This window comes from Lepidochelys kempii, chromosome 8, assembly GCF_965140285.1.
Source record: "Lepidochelys kempii isolate rLepKem1 chromosome 8, rLepKem1.hap1, whole genome shotgun sequence".
Lineage (NCBI taxonomy): Eukaryota > Metazoa > Chordata > Testudines > Cheloniidae > Lepidochelys > Lepidochelys kempii.
The window spans coordinates 80174309-80199055 of NC_136387.1; positions in this window are offsets into that span (position 1 = coordinate 80174309).

The following is a 24747-nucleotide window of genomic DNA, read 5'->3' on the forward strand; positions in this document are numbered from 1 at the left end:
ACCATTAGTTGGATTTGTTTCCAATCTATGGCATTTCAATCTTTTATATGATTGCTTAGTTTTAATACAATTTTTCTTTTCCCATTCACAAAACGTTATCATATAGGTTTTTTTTTACTTCCTAATAACATTTACTTTACATTAGAGTTAAACAGACCTTTTTGGATAAGAGTGTTAATGGTTAAGCTCCATTTCTTAGCCTTGGTCTACACTAGGAGTTGAGGTTGAATTTAGCAGCGTTAAATCGATTTAACCCTGCACCCGTCCACACGATGAAGCCCTTTTTTCGACTTAAAGGGCTCTTAAAATCGATTTCCTTACTCCACCCCCGACAAGGGGATTAGCCCTGAAATGGCCTTGCCAGGTCGAATTTGGGGTACTGTGGACACAATTAGATGGTATTGGCCTCCGGGAGCTATCCCAGAGTGCTCCATTGTGACCGCTCTGGACAGCACTCTCAACTCAGATGCAGTGGCCAGGTAGACAGGAAAAGGCCCACAAACTTTTGAATCTCAATTTCCTGTTTGGCCAGCATGGCAAGCTGCAGGTGACCATGCAGAGCTCATCAGCAGAGTTGACCATGCAGAGTTCATCAGCAGAGGTGACCATGATGGAGTCCCAGAACCGCAAAAGAGCTCCAGCATGGACCGAACGGGAGGTATGGGATCTGATCACTGTATGGGGAGAGGAATCCGTGCTATCAGAACTACGTTCCAGTTTTTGAAATGCCAAAACATTTGTCAAAATCTCCCAGGGCATGAAGGACAGAGGCCATAACAGGGACCCGAAGCAGTGCCGCGTGAAACTGAAGGAGCTGAGGCAAGCCTACCAGAAAACCAGAGAGGCGAACAGCCACTCTGGGTCAGAGCCCCAAACATGCCGCTTCTATGATGAGCTGCATGCCATTTTAGGGGGTTCAGCCACCACCACCCCAGCCATGTTGTTTGACTCCTTCAATGGAGATGGAGGCAACAGGGAAGCAGGTTTTGGGGACGAGGAAGATGGTGACGATGACGTTGTAGATAGCTCATGGCAAGCAACTGGAGAAACAGGTTTTCCTGACAGCCAGGAACTGTTTCTCACCTTGGACCTGGAGCCAGTACCCCCCGAACCCACCCAAGGCTGCCTCCCGGACCCACCAGGTGGAGAAGAGACTTCTGGTGAGTGTACCTTTTAAAATACTATACATGGTTAACAAGCAAGCATTTTTAATGATTAATTTGCCCTGGCATTCACAGCTCTCCTGGGTGTACTCACAAAGCCTTTGCAAAAGGTTTCTGGGGAGGGCAGCCTTATTCCATCCACCGTGGTAGGACACTTTACCACTCCAGGCCAGTAGCACGTACTCGGGAATCATTGTACAACGAAGCATTGCAGTGTATGTTTGCTGGCATTCAAACATCCATTCTTTATTGCTCTGTGTTATCCTCAGGAGAGTGATATCATTCATGGTCACCTGGTTGAAATTGTGTGCTTTTCTTAAGGGGACATTCAGAGGTGCCCGTTCCTGCTGGGCTGTTTGCCTGTGGCTGAACAGAAATGTTCCCCACTGTTAGCCGGGGGGAGGGGCTAGCCATGTGGTGGGGGGAGGCAAAATGCGACCTTGGAACGAAAGCACATGTGCTATGTATGTAATGTTAACAGCAAGGTTTGCCGTGAAAGAGTGTACCCATTGTTCTATAAAATGTGTCTTTTTAAATACCACTGTCCCTTTTTTTTCTCCACCAGCTGCATGTGTTTCAAGGATCACAGGATCTTCTCCTTCCCAGAGGCTAGCGAAGATCAGAAGGCGAAAAAAACGCACTCGCAATGAAATGTTCTCTAAGCTAATGCTGTCCTTCCACACTGACAGAGCACAGACAAATGTGTGGAGGCAGACAAAGTCAGAGTGCAGGAAAGCATAAAATGATCAGGAGGAGAGGTGGCAGGCTGAAGAGAGGGCTGAAGCTGAAAGGTGGTGGCAGTGTGATGAGAGGAGGCAGGATTCAATGCTGAGGCTGCTGGAGGATAAAACTAATATGCTCCAGCATATGGTTGAGCTGCAGGAAAGGCAACAGGAGCACAGACCGCTGCTACAGCCCCTGTGTAACCAACCGCCCTCCTCCCCAAGTTCCATAGCCTCCTCACCCAGACGCCCAAGAACGTGGTGGGGGGGCCTCCGGCCACCCAGCCACTCCACCCCAGAGGATTGCCCAAGCAACAGAAGGCTGGCATTCAATAAGTTTTAAAGTTTTAAACTTTTGAAGTGCTGTGTGGCCTTGTCCTTCCCTCCTCCACCACCCCTCCTGGGCTACCTTGGCAGTTATCCCCCTATTTGTGTGATAAATGAATAAAGAATGCATGAATGTGAAGCAACAGTGACTTTATTGCCTCTGCAAGTGGTGATCGAAGGGAGGCGGGGAGGGTGGTTAGCTTACAGGGAAGTAGAGTGAACCAAGGGGCGGGGGGTTTCATCAAGGAGAAACAAATAGAACTTTCACACCATAGCCTGGCCAGTCATGAAACTGTTTTTCAAAGCTTCTTTGATGTACATCGCACCCTCCTGTGCTCTTCTAACCACCCTGGTGTCTGGCTGTGCATAACCAGCAGCCAGGCGATTTGCCTCAACCTCCCACCCCACCATAAACGTCTCCCCCTTACTCTCACAGATATTGTGGAGTGCACAGCAAGCAGTAATAAAAGTGGGAATATTGGTTTTGCTGAGGTCTAACCCAGTCAGTAAACTGCGCCAGTGCGCTTTTAAACATCCAAATGCACATTCTACCACCATTCTGCACTTGCTCTGGCTGTAGTTGAACAGCTCCTGACTACTGTCCAGGCTCCCTGTGTATGGCTTCATGAGCCATGGCATTAAGGGGTAGGCTGGGTCCCCAAGGATAACTATAGGCATTTCAACATCCCCAGTGGTTATTTTCTGGTCTGGAAATAGTCTCTTCCTGCAGCTTTTGAAACAGACCAGAGTTCCTGAAGATGCGAGCGTCATGTACCTTTCCCGGCCATCCAGTGTTGATGTTGGTGAAATGTCCCTTGTGATCCACCAGTGCTTGCAGCACTATTGAAAAGTACCCCTTGCGGTTTATGTACTCACTGCCTTGGTGTTCCAGTGTCAAGATAGGGATATGGGTTCGGTCTATGGCCCCACCACAGTTAGGGAATCCCACTGCAGCAAAGCGATCCACTATGACCTGCACATTTCCCAGGGTCGCTACCCTTGATATCAGCAGATCTTTGATTGCGTTGGCTACTTGCATCACAGCAGCCCCCACAGTAAATTTGCCCACTCCAAATTGATTCCCGACTGACCGGTAGCTGTTTGGCGTTGCAAGCTTCCACAGGGCTATTGCCACTCACTTCTCAACTGTGAGGGCTGCGCTCATCTTGTTATTCTTGCGCCACAGGGCAGGGGAAAGCAAGTCACAGAGTTCCATGAAAGTGCCCTTACGCATGCGAAAGTTTCGCAGCCACTGGGAATCGTCCCAGACCTGCAACACTATGTGGTCCCACCAGTCTGTGCTTGTTTCCTGAGCCTAGAATTGGTGTTCCACTGCATGAACCTGCCCCGTTAGTGCCATGATGCCCACCTTGCCAGGCTCCAGGCCTTGAGAGAAGTCTGTGTCCATGTCCTCATCACTCTCGTCACCGCGCTGACGTCACCTACTCGCCTGGTTTCGCTTTGCCAGGTTCTGGTGCTGCATATACTGCTGGATAATGCGTGTGGTGTTTAATGTGCTCCTAATTGCCAAAGTGATCTGAGTGGGCTCCATGCTTGCCGTGGTATGGCGTCTGCACAGAAAAAAGGCGTGGAACGATTGTCTGCCGTTACCCTGACAGAGGGAGGGGCGACTGACGACATGGCTTACAGGGTTGGCTTACAGGGAATTAAAATCAATAAAGGGGGTGGCTTTGCGAGAAACAGAATGGCCCCGTCAAGGATAGAACTCAAAACGGTTTAGCAGGCCGTTGATTTCACGGAGGGAGGAAGGGTGGAGAAAATGAATACAAAACAAATGTGGTCTATTTCTTGTTTTGATCCACTTCATCTATCTTTATACATCTTGCTGGCAGCAGACTGTGCAGTATGACTGCTAGCCATCGTCATCTCCTGGGTGCTCGGCAGAAGACAGTGCAGTATGACGACTAGCCATCATCTTCTGCTGGTTGCTGATTAAAAGACAGTGCACTGCCGGTAGGACTGAATTGCCATGAGATGAAACTTAAAAGGGAAATGACCTGGCTGAGACACTCCCATGTTTGCCCAACTGGCCATGCTGCCAAAAGGCAATAAACTGCTGCTGTGTAGCAATGCAGTACCGTGTCTGCCAGCACCCAGGAGACATACGGTGACGGTGAGCTGAGCGGGCTCCATGCTTGCCGTGGTATGGCGTCTGCACAGGTAACTCACGACAAAAGGCGCAAAATGATTGTCTGCCCTTGCTTTCACGGAAGGAGGGAGGGAAGGGGGGCCTGACAATATGTACCCAGAACCACCCGCGACAATATTTTAGCCCCATCAGGCACTGGGATTTCTACCCCGAATTCAAATGGGCGGCAGAGACTGCGGGAACTGTGGGATAGCTACCCACAGTGCAACGCTCCGGAAGTCAACGGTTGCCTCGGTACTGTGGACACACTCCGCCGACTACATGCACTTAGAGCATTTGTGTGGGGACACCCACAATCGACTGTATAAAAATGCTTTCTACAAAACTGACTTCTATAAATTCGACCTAATTTCATAGTGTAGACATACCCTTATATTCACTGATCTTCCCTGGTTCTAGGTTGGTTTCTGCTTCCAAAGCATAAAGTCATCTGACAAAGAAAACACAAACTATTGTGTCTCCTCTTTGGATCCTCTGTAGGATTTTGATTAAATAGCATGTCTTTACATTGGTTTTACCCCTTTTATTATATAAACTACTTGTTCCATGGGTATGCACTTTCCTTCCTTAGTGCAAACCTTACCCCTTATTTGTCATAATATCATATTAGTCATATTAATTTTCACATGAAGGGCAGCTGGTTTGTGCTTAAAGAGTTTCCATGTACTGTATGCAGTGATTGTCTAATTATTCAGAGCCACTTTAGGGCTCCATGTTACTAACATTGCTAGTCTTGTGACTGCCCCTTCCTTGTATTGTTACTCCAGAGGTGCTCTATCTCCTTAACTTCTCATTCTCTTTCTGCAGCTCTTTCAGACACTGTTTCATTACTACAACAGGATTTGGAATCTCTTCCTAGTACCCTGTTTCTGGCTATCCCTACCACAGCCACAACCAAGTCCTCTAGTTCTTATTTAAAAAGATGCTGAGCTTCATAAAAACATTGAGGTAACAAAGCCAGGTAACATCTTGTATTTGGCTTGAGAGGGGAAAAAAGAATTTAGCAAAGATGGTTAGGAAACATTGGCAGTTAAAAAGTGTCTCAGTTTTTGCAACTTTGAATGAAAGATTCAAATGGATTTTTAGTGGAATCTTTTAAAGGCTAATTTATTTTAGACATACAAAATAGGGTTTTACAACAAAGAGTGTATGGTTACATCCTTAAAACCTTGCATAATTGCACAAATGTGTTTGCATTTCTTTTAATCGTATTGCTCAAAACCCCTTGTCTTGCGCTGATTATTTTTTACACAACTGTACCCAGATTACATTCCTTACTTGTACATTCAGAGGCAGCCAAGTTCAAATGGAAACCCGTTATTTCCTTTCAATGATTTTGACTAAATTGTCCGTAGTCAAATCATATTGTCTCTCTGCCTACAGCAGTCATTTACAATTGATTACAGATCATTCCTTTGGGGGAAAGGGCCCATTTTCCTTCAGAATGGCTGTAAAGATTCCTGGGGACAAAAGCAGAGTGGTGGTAGTTGTCACCACCTGACCTCCCCTTGCATAATTTGACTACCAGGGTTCCACTGTGTGAGACTGCACTGAATCGTACTGCCTAAGTAGGTGTTATTATCAAACTAGGCATTCTCTTTTCCCTTCTTACTGAATGTTACATCCAATACCTTTACTATACCTGACTGCTTAATCCTTTCAGCACTCTAAAGTTTTTGACATCTGCATAAATGCTCCCCTTAACTCCTCATTTTCTTTCCATGAATCACTTACTTATTTCTCAAAGGGACACATTTCTGAGCCAATTTCTCTCCAGCCTCCGAGCTTATCTTTTGTGCTTTTTGCACTGATTCTTTAGCAACGATTACTGTTCTTTCCATGGTTGCCCGTGGGTATTATTCTTTAGTTTCAGTGGTGTTCAACAGACCTTTGCTGTGCTCTGACAAGCATTCTTTTACATATGACAGGTTTCAGAGGAACAGCCGTGTTAGTCTGTATTCGCAAAAAGAAAAGGAGTACTTGTGGCACCTTAGAGACTAACCAATTTATTTGAGCATGAGCTTTCGTGAGCTACAGCTCACTTCATCAGATGTTTACCGTGGAAACTGCAGCAGACTTTATATACACACAGAAATCATGAAACAATACCTCCTCCCACCCCACTGTCCTGCTGGTAATAGCTTATCTAAAGTGATCAACAGGTGGGACATTTCCAGCACAAATCCAGGTTTTCTCACCCTCCACCCCCCCACACAAATTCACTCTCCTGCTGGTGCTAGCCCATCCAAAGTGACAACTCTTTACATAATCAAGTCGGGCTATTTCCTGCATAGATCAAGGTTTTCTCACATCCCCCCCACCCCCATACACACACAAACTCACTCTCCTGCTGGTAATAGCTCATCTAAACTGACCATTCTCCAGGTTTAAATCCAAGTTAAACCAGAACATCTGGGGGGGGGGGTAGGAAAAAACAAGAGGAAACAGGCTACCTTGCATAATGACTTAGCCACTCCCAGTCTCTATTTAAGCCTAAATTAATAGTATCCAATTTGCAAATGAATTCCAATTCAGCAGTTTCTCGCTGGAGTCTGGATTTGAAGTTTTTTTGTTTTAAGATAGCGACCTTCATGTCTGTGATTGCGTGACCAGAGAGATTGAAGTGTTCTCCGACTGGTTTATGAATGTTATAATTCTTGACATCTGATTTGTGTCCATTTATTCTTTTACGTAGAGACTGTCCAGTTTGACCAATGTACATGGCAGAGGGGCATTGCTGGCACATGATGGCATAGATCACATTGGTGGATGTGCAGGTGAACGAGCCTCTGATAGTGTGGCTGATGTTATTAGGCCCTGTGATGGTGTCCCCTGAATAGATATGTGGGCACAATTGGCAACGGGCTTTGTTGCAAGGATAAGTTCCTGGGTTAGTGGTTCTGTTGTGTGGTATGTGGTTGTTGGTGAGTATTTGCTTCAGGTTGCGGGGCTGTCTGTAGGCAAGGACTGGCCTGTCTCCCAAGACTTGTGAGAGTGTTGGGTCATCCTTTAGGATAGGTTGTAGATCCTTAATAATGCGTTGGAGGGGTTTTAGTTGGGGGCTGAAGGTGACGGCTAGTGGCGTTCTGTTATTTTCTTTGTTAGGCCTGTCCTGTAGTAGGTAACTTCTGGGAACTCTTCTGGCTCTATCAATCTGTTTCTTTACTTCTGCAGGTGGGTATTGTAGTTGTAAGAAAGCTTAACAGAGATCTTGTAGGTGTTTGTCTCTGTCTGAGGGGTTGGAGCAAATGCGGTTGTATCGCAGAGCTTGGCTGTAGACGATGGATCGTGTGGTGTGGTCAGGGTGAAAGCTGGAGGCATGCAGGTAGGAATAGCGGTCAGTAGGTTTACGGTATAGGGTGGTGTTTATGTGGCCATTGTTTATTAGCACTGTAGTGTCCAGGAAGTGGATCTCTTGTGTGGACTGGACCAGGCTGAGGTTGGTGGTGGGATGGAAATTGTTGAAATCATGGTGGAATTCCTCAAGGGCTTCTTTTCCATGGGTCCAGATGATGAAGATGTCATCAATATAGCGCAAGTAGAGTAGGGGCTTTAGGGGACGAGAGCTGAGGAAGCGTTGTTCTAAATCAGCCATAAAAATGTTGGCATACTGTGGGGCCATGCGGGTACCCATAGCAGTGCCGCTGATCTGAAGGTATACATTGTCCCCAAATGTGAAATAGTTATGGGTAAGGACAAAGTCACAAAGTTCAGCCACCAGGTTAGCCGTGACATTATCGGGGATAGTGTTCTTGATGGCTTGTAGTCCATCTTTGTGTGGAATGTTGGTGTAGAGGGCTTCTACATCCATAGTAGCCAGGATGGTGTTATCAGGAAGATCACCGATGGATTGAAGTTTCCTCAGGAAGTCAGTGGTGTCTCGAAGGTAGCTGGGAGTGCTGGTAGCGTAGGGCCTGAGGAGGGAGTCTACATAGCCAGACAATCCTGCTGTCAGGGTGCCAATGCCTGAGATGATGGGGCGCCCAGGATTTCCAGGTTTATGGATCTTGGGTAGTAGATAGAATATCCCAGGTCGGGGTTCCAGGGGTGTGTCTGTGCGGATTTGATCTTGTGCTTTTTCAGGAAGTTTCTTGAGCAAATGCTGTAGTTGCTTTTGGTAACTCTCAGTGGGATCATAGGGTAATGGCTTGTAGAAACTCGTGTTGGAGAGCTGCCGAGCAGCCTCTTGTTCATATTCCGACCTATTCATGATGACAACTTTTACATAGTTATCCAAAGCACCTCCCTCTATTCCCTGTATGTTACTGAATTTCTCTTTAGGAGAGACTTCTATTGTAATTTAATCACCCCTCCCCCAACCCCTTGCATTTCTTGTGTAATACTATTGCTGGACTTCCTTTTCTACTTCCAGTCTCTTCCTATCGCTTCCCTGGGGAGTCTATAGGGACTTCTTTAGATCTAACCAACTTCTCCAGTGCCCTGGACAGCTCCTCAAATTTAAACCCTCCTGATGCCTTTGCTATATACATGTATAATAAACTCTACAATACCTACTCCAGAAGAATGAATCCGGGTCAAATTGCAGCACCACAAATGACTTGACTTATCCAGAACACCTTGTCCTGTTCTGGGAGAACACTTCATCCATAGTCTGTGATCCAAAGAACTCAGATTGACTCTAGATTTCATCACTAGGGTTTCTTTATTTGGCATACAGCAAAGCTACGCTGAGTTGATCAGACTCAGGCATGGGGTTAGGGATGGGCATACTCTCCTTTCACATACATTTTCACATATCATTGCATTTACTATACATGAGATCACACATGTTTGGATTGGCTTGGTCACTTTGCACGAACCAATCCCTGTGCAGCATCCTCTGTCCATGCATTGTCCACCGTAGACCTCCTCTTTACATTCCTAATATATCTTGTCCATTGTTAGTAAATGTTTCCTTGGGTGTTCTCCCTCTTACCCTAGCTAGTTCAGTAATTCTGTCTTTTTCAACCTAATGATCTGTTTACCTCCCTAATTTTATATTCCAAGAAATGAGGCCTCTCTCCATGAGTAAATTACTCATCTCAGGTCACGCCTCAGCCACATGTAAAATGATGTTACCTCCATAGTAGTGTGTGCGAAGGATGCATTTGTTGGTTCACTGGAAGATCCAAATAATGAACAACAAAATTTTGGTTGGGGTCAGCAAATCAAAAAGTAAAAAAAATAAATAAATTTCAGGTCAAATACAAAGTTTTGTTTTGACAAAATGGATATGTTTTGCTTTAATTTTGACCATTTAAAAACTTTTTTGTTTCAAAAATAACTTTTTATTTTAAAAAGATGGTCAAACTGCAAAACCAAAATATTTTTTTAAATTTAATTTTTAGATTTTTTTCCCCCCCAGAAACAATTTGGTGAAACTGACATAAATTTGTGAGATGTTTCGGTATCACCAAATCTGCATTTCTCACCAAAAAAATGCTTTAGATGAAAATTTTCTCCCCACTCTACTCCACAGTTTGAAGCTAATTTCCCCAGATAAGTTTAGACAATGTTTGTGAAAATAATACTAGAAGGGTAAGATATTCAGCCCATGTATCCCAACTGGAAAAAAACTGAGTTATACCAATTTAGACCAGCAGTGGATTTGGCTCAAAGTGTGGTCATTAATTTTGTCCCATGAATCCACTGAGGTGGTAGTTGAACGCCACCTCCAAATACAACTCCAATAAATAACAATGAACAGACATTAGTGACTGAATAGACCACTATTCAGAGCTAGAAGTAGGTCATCAGGGCTTTGTTTCTGTAGGGTTTTTTTGATCCACAAATAATAATTGCTTCTTAAGGTAATCAGTTGGAAACAAGGCAACAGATACATTTCCTCTGAGATATGCAATTAAAGAATATATAATTCTAACCTTCTTCAGAGTTTCTGTAAACAGGAATAAATTCCCATCCAGTTTTAATAACATGGTTAGGTATCTCAGAGCTGTTCTAATAATATGTTGTGCTTTGATAAGGCACCTTCATATGCTTGAACTTCTCATGAAACAATGAACAAATATAGTTACCAAAGTTGTGTTTTTTATCATCTGGCTCTCGTCAGGAGATTGGACGGGGAAACGAGGATCAGAGGTTAGGCATAACTCCCTTGCCCCAGTCTTCACCTCCACTACTGAAATCTTGTTAACCAGCTGACACCATTTTAACTACTCTCCTAGGAAGTCAGATGTAGTAATGCAAATTGAAGTTAGGTGCTGCTACTCATCATTTACAGGCATGTGCATGTTTTTGCTGAAAACATGGAAATCAAATTTGAAAGTAAATGGCTCTGCAAAGCACAGGCTCAGTGAAATGTTTGACAGGCAAGAATATATTGCAACATTGCTTGACCCATGTTTCAAGGGCAGCACTGAAACCATAATTCTACTCAGTGGAGCTATAGATCACTGAGAAGATGGTCTCATGAAGAAATGTAGCAGGCTAGGTCATCTTCCTCTTGTCGAACTTCCTGGTCAAATCAAAATTTAGCTAAAAAAACATTCACTGCACATGTTCTTAAAATACTGCTTCATGCAAAAGGTACTGATGACTAGCAGTCAGTGAATTATTCACAGCAATTTACTGAGTGAATTTATTTTCTTTTGGCTCATGGGATGTCCATGGACGGATAGCAAGAGCCTTTAAATTATTTGTTGTTTGAATTTATTTGATAATTTGTCTGTGGTTAGTTTTTTAAAATAACAAAAAATATTCACTTTTTTCTCCTTGCTATTCAAAATTGAAGCCATGTTGGCAGTTAGTTACAATTGTTTACTATTGCTCCCATTTCCTAATTGGATGAAGTGTAGTACTTACATATAATCAGGAGAAGGACTTGAAGAAGCCAGAGAGGCTTTTAATCTCTCCTGGAAATGTAGTGGTTAAGGAGAGAGCAGATAAACACGATTTTACATCTTAGATGATTTTAAAACATTTTCCCTTTTGGTCCATATAGGCACCAGTTGATGGGAAAACTTCTTTTACTGTAAGATTTATTGGCTGAGTGCTGAGTTTAAACTTAATTTTCTCTTTGGCTTCATTTACTTCATACAAAGTAAACGCAGGCTGTGAAGAGTATGATCAGATCTTTATCTGGCTGTTTAATTGTCTTTCTGCCACACTTGTGGCCAGAGGGTTTGGAAACCCTGTCCATCTGATGCATCCCATCCCATATAAAACATACCACTTCATCTGTGGACAGCTATGAATGCAAGGTTAAAATTTACTGTTTGTGAGCAGTTGATTGCGTGAGCTTAAACTTAATTATTTTTACTTGGATTCAGCAGCACTAAAACATTGTACAGCTGGTATAGAATAATATGGCTTCTATTCGAGCCCGTATTGTGGAGTAGTAGTAGCCATGAGGATAGTGGATAGTACTGTAGCTTCAGGTGGATTGTTTCTCTTCCCTATCCTGTGCCTCTCACTTCACCACCATGAAACCTGACTCCAATTTCTGTGAGTGAAGTCAACTTTATCCTAATTAATAAATAACCTAACAGTGCTGCCAAACATTTCATTTTGCTAACATATCAGTTATGTTTTATATCCATTAAGATATCATAAGCTCAAAAATCATTTCAGATATTTCCATGGAGCTAGAGGGGCTACTTCAACACCCATCTTTACATTTTTGTTATGGTGCAGTTCTCAACATCTCCAAAAGGTAAATAATACATGACAAAATCTACTGATGTTATGGAATCTTTGAGTGGTATTTTTCTTTAAATATTAAACATTATTTTTGAAGTAGTATGAACTATGCACAGTTGCACTCAACAATTTTCCCGTTAGAAAGGAAATATGCTATGCTCCGCCAATTTTTTTTCTTTGATGTCCATGCATAATCATGTTATGTAGAATTCTTTTAAACTGTGGTACTTCAGAATAAACTATATACAATTACCGTACTTATTATTTTATTCTGAACTAAAGACAAGGATGAAGTTTTGGGGTCCAGCTCACAAATATTATGTGCAGACTTCATGTTTTCTGCTTGCTTATGCATTCTTAAAATGGATCTGATATGTACATAAAATTATTCTTTTCATTACAGAGGACTTGGGCAATACCAAAAATTAAACATATTAAAGCATAAATACTCAACTAAGTGTTCTGTGTGCATTTTCTTCCCCAAACAAACTATTTAAAGCATTGGGGAAAATTCCCAAATGCAAAGCTTAAATTGACTTTGGTAAAGGCAGGTTCAGTGTTTACAGTATTCCCTCATCTACTGATTTTCTTCAGCCTCCAATTTGAACAAAATACTTCTCTGAAAAGTAGAATTTCTAGAAAGAAAATAGTTCCTTTAAACAAACTTTTGAAAAGGTGTGTGGAAGCTGCATTTCAGCAGAGTGGCACAGCAGGAACCTGAGGGGCCCAGTAACCAGAGGTCAATGGATCACCAACAAGTGCATAGCTCAAGGTGCTCCAATGACACAATCATTTAACACACGGCTTTTGTGTCTATCCACCAGGGGGTCTTTCATATTGATTTTAGAAACTTCTGTGACAGTATGAATTTTACATTGTGCCAGATCATGAGCCTTATTCCACAGCCCTCATGAAAAAAACTCCCATTCTTTGGAAGCCTGGGGGAAAAATCCAAAATGCAATTTAAATATTCACATTTGGAAGCTAGATTAATTATTAATTATGTTTATAATTCACACAGAATATATATGAAACAAGACTTATGGAAATAGAGTTTAATGATAGACTTAAATGTAAATGTGTTCTCTATGGGATGGGCTTTACAATTATGCTTCAGAAAACATTTATTTTTCTAGTTATCACTGTACTGATCATTGATTTAATAGATTACAAAAAAAAAAAAAAAAGCTATGTGCACCACCTTTATGGTGCTCCGATGTACGGTACAAAATTCCCAAAGTGAAATGGAACACAGATTTCTTTGATGTATTTTGATAGACTTCCCGTCCACTTATAGAGAGGTTTTCACACTATTTTTAGGACAGAAAAAAAGTTCACTATAATCAGTCAAGAGCCTCACTCCTTTGGGCTGCTCAGCAGTTGGAGCTGATCCTCAGATGCACCTGCATTCAGCAATGTAGGTAAACCTCTGAAGCCCAATGTAGTCGCATGCAATGGACATGACCTGACTGCTTCTGGCCTTCCATTGCCCCATGGGGATTTTGTATAAGTAAGGACTGAATGAAAACCCAGTCAAGAGCAGAGTTGTGGTTTATTATTATTTCATTGAAAGTGAATGAACTGAATAATGAATTCATTCCAACAATGATGAATGGCAAGTGATGTGCTGATAGAAAGTGTGTGTAGGAAAATGTGAATTACTGGTATAGTAACACATCAAAAGTAACATATCCCAGAATATTGAATCTGGGAGCCAGTTAGGAGAAATTGCATTCTCTGAGGTAGGGTAGCAGGGGTGAACAGGAAAGAATCTATACCCTGAAACACTGCCAATACCATTCTTGAGTGTTTTGTTACCTAGATAAGAGAGAAGGCATCTTTTATCTCCAGACAGAATAGAGGAAACTCAGCTATTAGAGGAGAATTAATATTACAACCTGATGACAACAGCTCCTGCATGGGATGTCTGGCATTCCCGTTTGCATTTTTGTCTGACAGGATGTCCCATAAACTAGATGTACAAAAGGGGGGAGGGGAGCTGTATCATGAATGAATCTAGTAGCCTCACTGTAAGATAAGCCACATAGCTTTGCAGAAACATACTGACATCACTCAGCTTTAGAATATCTCTATTAAATGAATATTGTACTCAATAATTAATGATAATACTTGGAGGAGCACTGACATGCCCAAAACAATTTTTTTTCTCGTGAGGCCTGTTTTAACAAATTATAGGGTGAGATCCCGAGCCATGGTAATGATTTCTGTGGTACTCGGCCAGCTTACTCCAGCTGAAGATGCGACCCATATCATTTAGTTATGTTGATAACAGGACATGAAATTGTGATGTGACTGTCGTCATCTGACATTGACACGCTGGATGAAACGCTAATTTCTGGGCCTATTTTGATTTTGTTTTAAAAGGGCACTTTATTTTAGGCAGAAAAAAAAATCAGACCAGACACTCATGCCCTGAATAATCATAGGTAATTAGTGAGTTCCTGGGGAAAAAATCCAAAGCTTTTATTACTGTTGAGGATGGGCACAGGTAATAATAAGCAAGTCTCTACTTCCAAGAAAGTCTTAAACTAAAAAACAAACAATACCTTATTATAAGGCTATGACATTTCAAATGAAAATATAATTTGCTTGATACATTTTTAGACTGCATTACTTTGCTGAAATATTATTGTTGTACCTTCATTACGAATATTTGAAATAGATATTATTGTAAAGCAGTTTTAATTCTCTCTTGTTCTCATTCTCATTATTTGGCCTGCTGTCCCCCTCAGTGCGTCATTGGCCTAGAAATGGCTTTCTGTCTCTATTCCTCTAGCTACCTCTGTTTTGTTGAGTAGCACATTCTCTGCCTCTCTTGTGCAGTCTCTTCACAGTTCTTTTCATAACCAATTCAATTATCACATGCACAGAACTCCTTGTTTCTTGAGTAGCTTTTCTAAATTTGGAACTTTCGGTCCCCAGCCAGTAGAGTAATGAAGACTGGTTAGTCTTGCAACCTATAGTCAAAGTAAAAGAGTTTTGCTAGCTATTTTCTGTATTAAGGTATTCACAAATGGGTTCTGAAAAATTATCCTGATGCAGAAGGTCTGAGAAAGGCCTTATTATTCCTTAAGCCCATGGGGCTTAATTCACAATTTTCTTTCTTGTTGTATGCCAGTGAAAGTCACATTGCAGTGTTGAAACATTGAATTTAATTCATTCAAATGCATAAAGCCCAACTGATTGTGTTAGGCTTAGGGTTAGGATTAGGGACAAGTGCAAGAGAACTAGGAAAACAAAATCCACCCATCTGGTTCTAGGGCACAGGGCTGCAATGTCACTTGGTACTTTGGAAGAGCAGCAGCTGCTGTTGTTCTGTATCACATGTATGGGAATTAGGGGCATTATATATGTGCAGTGGAGGATCCTGCATTACCTCCCCTGACCTGTTTCCATAAATATCTACATCAGCCCATGTAGGGCCAGTTTGGAGACCCCTCTGTAATGCACAAAGGTGTTATGTAGAGGCCCCCATGACTGCTCTGTCATCAACCCTCACACACAGCTCCACCCACCCTCCATATCGGGGTGACTTTTACCCTTATTGCACTGTTATGTGCATAGCACTACACCTCATGCAGGAAGGCTCTTTGGGCAGAGGCAATTTTTATCCTTTGTACCACATCCTGGTCCCATTGGTTATCAGTGAAAGTTGCAGTATTGCTAATGGCAACACCGTTTACTTGGTTTCTTGACATTCTGATTACGTAAAACAAGTAACAGAATAACGTAGCAGAGCAACAGATGGCACTTTGATATAAATCTAAATAAAGAAATAATAAATAGCAACACATACCTGCTGTAGATGATAAACATTTTCAATGCCTCTAAAATAATTCAGTGCAAATTGGACCCTTTAAAAATTGAAATCCCTACTCTGAGGACTGCAACATGTGGACTTGAGTGTATCATCCAAACTGGTGGCTACCAAGATTTTGAACCAAGGTTATGTGGTCTAAAGCATTACTTTGAATATATTATCATCTTGGTGGCAAGATATTACTTTTTCCTTTTTTATTAGATTACATTTTTCAAAACCGCTGCGGATTACATTTCTTGTTTGCTGTGTTGTTGTAGCCATGTTGGTCCCAGAATATTAGAGAGACAAGGTGGGTGAGGTAATATCTTTTATTGGAACAACTTTTGTCAATGAAAGAGACAAGTTTTCGAATTAATACAGAGTTCTTCACAAGCATGCCTTCATAAGAAGAACGCTGTGTAAGCTCAAAAGTTGTCTCTTTCATCAACAGAAATTGGTCCAGCAAAAGATATTACCTTGCCCACCTTGTCTCACAGATTACATTGCATTAAATCATTTGCTGCCCTGGAAAGTAAAACAAATGAGCTTTTTAAAAAAAATGCAGTTTTAATTTACAAAACTGATACTTTTCAGAGTAGCAGCCGTGTTAATCTGTATTTGCAAAAAGAAAAGGAGTACTTGTGGCAATTTAGAGACTAACCAATTTCTTTGAGCATAATTTGATGCATTTATTTGAGCATTATTTGATGAAGTGAACTGTAGCTCACGAAAGCTTATGCTCAAATAAATTGGTTAGTCTCTAAGGTGCCACAAGTACTCCTTTTCTTTTTGCAAAACTGATACTGAAAAGCCACTACTGAACAACCTGCAGAACACACAGCTCCAGGAATAACCAAATAACATATCCTACAGGAACAAAATTTATAGCAGCCTGGGGCAGTATATTGGGTTAGGGCAGGATATTGGACACATGTTGGTCAGGTATCTTTCAGGGGAAAAAATGAGTAAACAGTCTGTAAAAAAGAGCTGAAATAGTAAATGTAGAAAATGTTGATGCAAGAGGGAGAAGCCAAACCTAATCTACTCACAGGTGCATCAAGGGATTTAAACTTTTCAGCATAATGGACACAATGGATTGCTGGTGCCATCCAATCAGTCAGTCCTAAAGTAAAAAAATGTTACAGCAGCCGTGGAAAACATACTGAAACAGGTGAGCAGCCAAGAAGAGAATGGACTGGAATTTAACAGCCATAAATGAAGATAGCATCCCACGTTCACTCCATATGGGAGACCTGGAGAAAGGCATTGCCTCCTGAAAAGAAAAAATGGGGGAGTTGGAGAGCAGGAGTTGCCACAGTAACATCAGGCTCTTTGGATTTCCCAAGAGTTAAGAATGCTCAGGCCCGATGGTGTAGTTTGGAAAATAGATCCCAGCTGGGCTTTCTAATCGCACTCAGTCTCTCCTCTAATTAAGGAAGCTAACTGTAACACAACAATGGATAAACTTGGGGCAGATGTTAAAAGGTGGGGGAAAAACTATCCCTAATTTGGCATGGAAATAACAGACCATCTGTACACTAGTAACAACATATTTCACTCATTTCAAGCCCTGCTAAGTAACACAGTATGCAAAACTTGTGTTCTGTTTTCCGTTAAATACTTGCAAATGTGCAGTATGGTAGCCACATTTAATATTAACCTCAGACAATACTTCACCTATATTACCCAAGACAAGATTCTTTATGTTCTCTAGCTAAAGCTGTACTGCCTAACACTGTACTTTTAATGCAAATATGGATAAAAGGCTTATTGCAAAATCTAGATGGAAGAAGACTTAAGAATCAAAATCTTCCCCAAAGAATGGGAAATATGTCTGCAAAATGTTAAGACTGCCACTAATTACTGTGGATTTCCTGTACATTAGATTTTTCATCAGCAAGATAACCTTGTCTCATGCAGAGAGTAAACATTACTTTGAGGGCTGATACTTCTTGCCGTTAGAGCTGGGCAGACAACAGATTTTTTGGTTTGTTGGCAATTTTGAAAAGTAAAAAACCCCCCAAACCTTTGAGGTCGAACAAAAACATTTTACCCTGATTTTGACCATTTTGAAACAAAAAGTCATTTCAAATTGAAAAATTGTTAACCGTATCAGTTGCTTTTTTTGTTTTAATTTTTCTTCAGACAAACAATTCTGTGATGTCATGAATTTGTGGAACATTTCAGTGTCAGTGAATCTGCATTTTTCACAGAAACATGTCACCCAGCTGTACGTGGAGTGAATGTGATAACACCACGGACTCAGAAATGCTGTTGGTCACGTATGTAAGATCGCAGGCTACGTGCAGGACATCAAACCCCTATCTATCACCTCTGGTACACATTGGGGATTTATTCATATTGGAGCCAATCCTATCCCAGCATCCACAGCCTCAGTGAATGCCTTCCTTAACAGCAGATCCACGGCAACTTTATGCCACATTTGCAGCTCCCTGATCCTGGAGCCAGCCAGGGACTGGTTTTGACCTGGGAGCAATAAACCCCACTGGGATTGTTCCAGCAACTAAAGACTTTCACAGCGCAGTGATACTCCAGCCACAAACCTCTCCTGTCACACACACACCCCGAATGTCCTCTCATGTGTCAGGTGGAGGGGTGTCATAGAGCTGACTGAGTCAATTAGGGATTCCTTCAGATGGGGAGAATAGAGCTGACTGACTCCAGCAGCTTTATGGCAGTACATAGGAAATAAAGTGGATTCTGAGGGTCTGCATCTCACCTGCACAGGGCTCAGCTCCACAGGGCATGGATAGGACAAGGCTGAGGGATCCATTGCTGTGTGGATCCTCTGATATCTGTTGTATCCTTGTGGGCAGCAGTTTTAGGAAGAAATCACTTGAGATGCAGAGAGCTGTCAACCTTGAAAAGCAGCCATTTATCGCCACACACTGAACTAACCAACAACCAGCCAAAACCAGCTGGGCTATCCCCTAATAATCTAACTCAGTTGCCAGAGTAACAACAAGATTCTATTACTACAACAACCAAATACACAACATATTCCTCCCACCTTAATGAGAACATCCCCTAAATAAAACAAACACTAAACTAGAGAAGGAGGGTAGACTGCCTCCATTCCCGGCTAAACTCTGGGATTATTTTGCCCCGTAACCATGGGCTCATGCAAGCTAAAGATCCAGCCATTAAGGAGGCCTCTGTCTCTAGGTGGATTATGGTGGACTTCTGGTGTTGGTGCACCTGAAAATATCTTGGGCACGGGCCTGACAATGGGCACAGGGTTCATAGTGCGAACGGGTGAAGATGTGATATCAGCTCATTCAGGGAAGGGGTGTATCTCTACCGCAAACAGTAATTGAGGAGGGAAGTCAGATGACCCTTGATTCGGCGTCTCGCCGGAAGTGGTGAAGTCAGACAACTCAACTGAAGATGTGTCCTGGGGACTAGTATGACCTGGCAACAGCTGATCTACATGTCGCCGCCAGGTGAGATCCTCGGCAGTCCAGACAATGTAGGAAACTAGTCCTGTTTGAGCGATGACAATGGCAGGGACCCATTTAGCTCCAGAAGCATAATTCCGAGCCAAAACCGGCTGTCCTAGGCTAAAGGTTTGTTCTTTTGCTCTGGGTGCACACCTGATGACTTGATCTTGCTGCTGACGTTGCACAATTTGTCAGGGTTCAGAAGGTTTCAGCAGATCAAAGCAAGTGCGCAGCTGTCGTCCCAACATTAGAAAGGCCGGGGATGCCTTAGTCATAGCATGAGGTGTGTTTCTGTAGGATAGTAAGAAGGTGTCCAGATGCTTTTGAATGGATAATTGTCCCTTTGCCGATTTCAAAGCTTGTTTCATTGTCTGCACAAATCTTTCTGCTAATCTATTGGTGGATGGATGATATGGTGCTGAAGTGATGTGGTGTATCCCATTTGTCTTCATGAAATTTCCAAACTCCTGAGAGACAAACTGCAGTCTGTTGTTGCTCACAAGTTGTTTTGGCAAACCGAAATGACTAAAAGAGTCCCCGTAGTTTTGGATAGTACTCTCTGAAGAAGTGGACTGCATTATAGAGATTTCTGGCCATTTAGAATGGGCATCTACCACCACCAAGAACATGCTTCCTTCTAGTGGGCCAGTGATGTCAACGTGAATATGCTGCCATGGGTTTTCAGGCCAGTCCCATGTGTGTAGGGGTGCCCACTGGGGTGCATTCCTCACACCCTGACATGACAAAAAAGCTCTTCCTTTCTCTTCAGTAGCACTGTCCAATTCCAGCCACCAAAAATAGCTTTGTGCAATTTCCTTCATGCACACTATTCCACAGTGACTGGAATGTAGCTGTTCTAACATCTGTGATCTCAGTGGTGGTGGAATAATGACACGTCTTCCCCACAACAACCAACCAGGATGGACCGATAACTCCATTCTCCTGGACATGTAGGAAACAAGGTCGGATGACATCGGAGAGGTTCGTCGAGATGTTCCTTGCATCACCAGGTCCATAACTTAGGACAATACTGGGTCTATGTGAGTTGCCTTTTTTACCTGAGTAGCGATGATGGGTGTGTTCTCTACCTGTTCAAAGTAAAAGATTTTCTTCTGGGCAATATCTCAACATTTGACTAGAAAAGGCAGCCTTGAGAGACCATCTGCATCGACGTGCAGAGTGGATTTCCAATACTGGATTTCAGATGTGTGTGCGGAAAGCAACAATACCAATCGTTGCATATGACTAGCAGCTAATGGAGGAATGCTTGTGTGTGGTCCAAAAATTGAAGTCAGAGATCGATGGTCTGTGAGAAGTGTAAACTTCCTTCAGAACAGGTACTAATGAAACTTCCAAAGTCCGAAAAAGATTCCCAGTGCCTCACATTTGATTTGGGCATAGTTAGATTCTGCTTTGCTTAGGGTGCGGGAAGCAAAAGCATAGGCATAACATGTGACATGACCATTCCCACTCCATAAGGGGAGGCATCGGAGGCCAGCTGTAGAGGTAAGGATGGATCAAAATGTATCAGAACTCCTGAATTTAGCAATGCACCCTTAGCTTTCTTAAATGCAACGTCACAGGCTTCAGTCCACCTCCAGGCATTCTGCCCCAGGATTTCATGAAGTGGTTTTAACAGTGTGGCTAACTGCGAGATGAACTTCCCATAGTAGTTCAATAGTCCTAGAAATGCGCAAAGCAGGCTAACATTTTGAGGAGGTGGAGCCTCCACAATAGCTTTAACTTTTGCAGGGGTCTTACAAAGACCCGTAGCATCAATGATGTGTCCCAAATTTTCAACAGAGGGCTGGAAGAATTCACACCTGTCTTTGCAGACTCATAGGCAATAGTCTTCCAGTCTTTGTAGGGTAGCCTCTAAATTCCTTAGGGGATCCTCCTCATTCCTTCCAGTGATCAGGATGTCATCCAGATAGCACTGGACTCCTGGCAAGCCACACAAGATCTGGTCCATAATCCTCTGGAACAAGGCAGAAGCAGACATTATTCCAAAGGGTAGACAACAGTATCGATAAAGCCCTTTATGCATCACAATACTCAACAGCTCTTGGGACTTTTCATCGACGTGCATCTGTAAATACGCTTGACTCAGATAAATCTTACTGAACTTTTGTCCCCCAGCCAGTCCCGCGAAGAAGTCATTGATGTGGGGAAGTGGGTATTGCTCTGCACACAACACCGGGTTGACCATGACTTTAAAATCTCTGCAGATCTGGAGGGAGCCATTTTTCTTCACTATTGGAATGATTAGAGTTGCCCATGGGCTATGGGTAACTGGTATTAGGACTCCATTTGTGACCAGGCACTCCAGGTCCACTTCAACCTTTGGCCTGAGGGCATATGGCACAGTTCTAGCTTTCAGATATTTTGGTTGACTGTCAGATTTAATGTTCAACATCATGGAGATTCCCTTCATACTTCCCAGATCCTCTCCAAAAACAGCAGCATGTTTCCTAAGTACAGCGGTCAGACCGGTTTCGCCTTTAGTCATTTGGTGCACTTCTGCCAAGTTCAGCTGAATCTTTCTCAGCCAAGACCTGTCCATTGAGTTCCTCCTTAACATCAGTAGTGCCCAACATGGGCACAGCTTCTCCCATGTATGTCTTTAGAACAGTTTTTATTGCCTTAAGCAGAAGATGCTGTAGCTTTTCTTTATACACAGTCTCTGAGACCAGCAAGATGGCTGCATCAGTGTCCAGCTCCATGCATACAGGTTTGCCATCCAACAACAGGGTTACCCAGTATTCATGTGAGCCCACTGCCAAAGACAAAATGTGGAGTGGCACTTCTGCTTCTGACGAGGTGTCACCTTGATCATCCTGGGTCTGCTCTAGGATATGCAGATTTTCCTTTTTGGTCTGGCAGACCAAAGGCCTCTTTTTCTTTTGTTTACAGGCACACTCAATGTATCCCTTTTTGCCACAGTGTTGAAACACCAGGTCCTTACACCAGCATTCTGATGCATGGTGACCCAGCTTACCACAGTGGTAACATTTCTGACTCCCCGCAGGTTTGTGGGTAGGTTCTTGTGACACCTTATGCACCCTAGGGGATGCACCAATGTATTGCGCCTCCTTTGTAGCCAGTTCCATGGAGACTGCAATATCAACCGCCTTCTGTAATGTAAGCTCAGCTTCTGTCAATAGGTGCTTTTGTATAGCTTCACTGTGCAGGCCACACACTAACCTGTCATGTAGGGCGTCATTTAACATCTCCTTAAATTCACAGTGTTCCGCAAGCTTTTTCAAAGTTGCTACAAATTGTACAATTGTTTTGTCATCTTTTTGGTCTCTTTTGTAGAACCTATATCTTTCAGCAATTACCAGTGGTTTTGGAGAAAAATGGGACTCCAGGATTTCCACAATGTCACTGTAAGATTTGGTCTCTGGCTTAACAGGATGTAGTAAACTACGTAGCAGGGAGTAGGTCTTAGCTCCTACAACACTTAAGAATATTGGCACTGTCTTCTCTTCTGCAATGTCATTTGCAATAACAAAAAGCTCAAAACGCTCAGTATATACGTGCCATTGCACTGTAGTTTCCTCGAAAGATTCCAGTGGCGCTGTAAGTGTAGCCCTAGTTTTAGTTTCAGTTTGCACCATCAGTGCAAACAAGCCAGTCAGCACCCCCTTCCAACAGCAAGAAGGTTTTATTTTATTTTGTTTTGTGCTTTTTTTTAACTTTGACTTCTACCTTCTGTTGCTGGGGCAGCACAGGGATCCCATCCTCATCGTCAAGTTGTTGTATCCTTGGGGGCAGCAGTTTTAGGAAGAAATCACTCGAGACGCAGAGAGCTGTAGATCTTGAAAAGCAGTCATTTATTGCCACACACTGAACTAACCAACAACGAGCCAAAACTGGCTGGGCTATCCCTTAATAATCTAACTCAGTTGCCAGAGCAACAACAAGATTCTATTACTATCGCAACCAAACACACAACAATATCTTCTCTTGGCCTCTGGGCTTGTTGGGATGTTCAAGGACTCCTGCATCTGCCCAGTGGCTGTTCAGGTTGGTGGCTTCCCCTTTGTGTTTATCAGAAAAGTAGCACTGTTCCACTTGGAGCAATGTAGCAAAGGTTATCCCAGTTTCCATGTTGCAGCATTTCTCAAGCATCAGCTGTACAGCACACCCCATGACCAGCACAGTCCCAGTGGCTGCATAAGAATGATAATGTTGATCTTTGCTATTTAAAAATCAGGAGGCAAAGAAACTGGTTTCCTAAAACAGTTAAATGGTACTGAATCAAAAAAAAAAAACCACCCTAATTTTTTTTTTCCTCCCATGCTCTCAGATTGCCTTTCCTGCTGCTCCTCATTACCCAAATTACTCATTCTTGTTTGATGCTGGAAAGATCCGTGACCTCACGAAAACAAAATTTGCTAACAAACCATTATCGTGCGACACAAAGGGCTGAGGCACATCTGTCAACACTCCTCTGCTGGGTCACCACAAACATCTGATTATGATTTCATAAACAAAACTATTTCTCCACTGATTTTTGAAAATTCTCTAAGTGGGCAGTGAGAGAGGACTATGGGCAATGTTGGCCTAAACAAAGGAAGTTAAACTGCAGTATAAACCCCATTTTTTGTGGTGAATTAAAGACCGAAAGGCCAAACACTAAAACTAAATAACAAATAAACAATTTTTTAAAAGTTTCAGTTGAAGTCTAACAGTAAAATTATGTAATCTGTCAAGGTGTTTGGCAAATTTATTCTTTAATTTTCACTCAGGCAAATGAGACAACATACTGACTGTTCCCTTCATGTGATGGAATAGGCTGATATGGGCCTATCCCAAACTCAACTGAAATCATGAATAAGAGACTCCCCTTTCGCCTGACTGGGCTATGAATCAGACTTTCTATTACAGTATTTAAAATTCTTATAACCTGACTTAATCTGTATATAACTTTAGAAAGGGCAATTTGTGAATATGAGATACTGGATGGATTATTTCCCCATTCATTATTCATAGATAAAGTTTAGCCTCCCTGGGCATCTATTTATTTTCCTTCACCTTCAGATTCAGTCCTTGTCTGTTGCTCCTGCTTGTTGATATCATCTATTGATTTAACGACATCCTGTGTTGAACTTGTGTTCGTATTTTTTCTTGCCATTATGGAAATAAACACTAATGTGTAACATGCTTGTGCCTTTATTTTCTGCATGCATCTCATCTGTAAACGCTACATGCTGCACACATTCCAATTTAATGAATTTGCACTTCCTTTGTGTGCTCTGAACTATAAACACAGATTTGCATGTTTCATGTTCCTTATTCTGGAATCTTGAAGTCCTTTCTTTACCGTACTCCAGAGCCTTGATAGCCTTGCGTTCTTTTAATAGAATTCTATGCTCATACTTTGTTTTCCTGCTTCCAGTTGCTTTAGTTTTTACTAAGT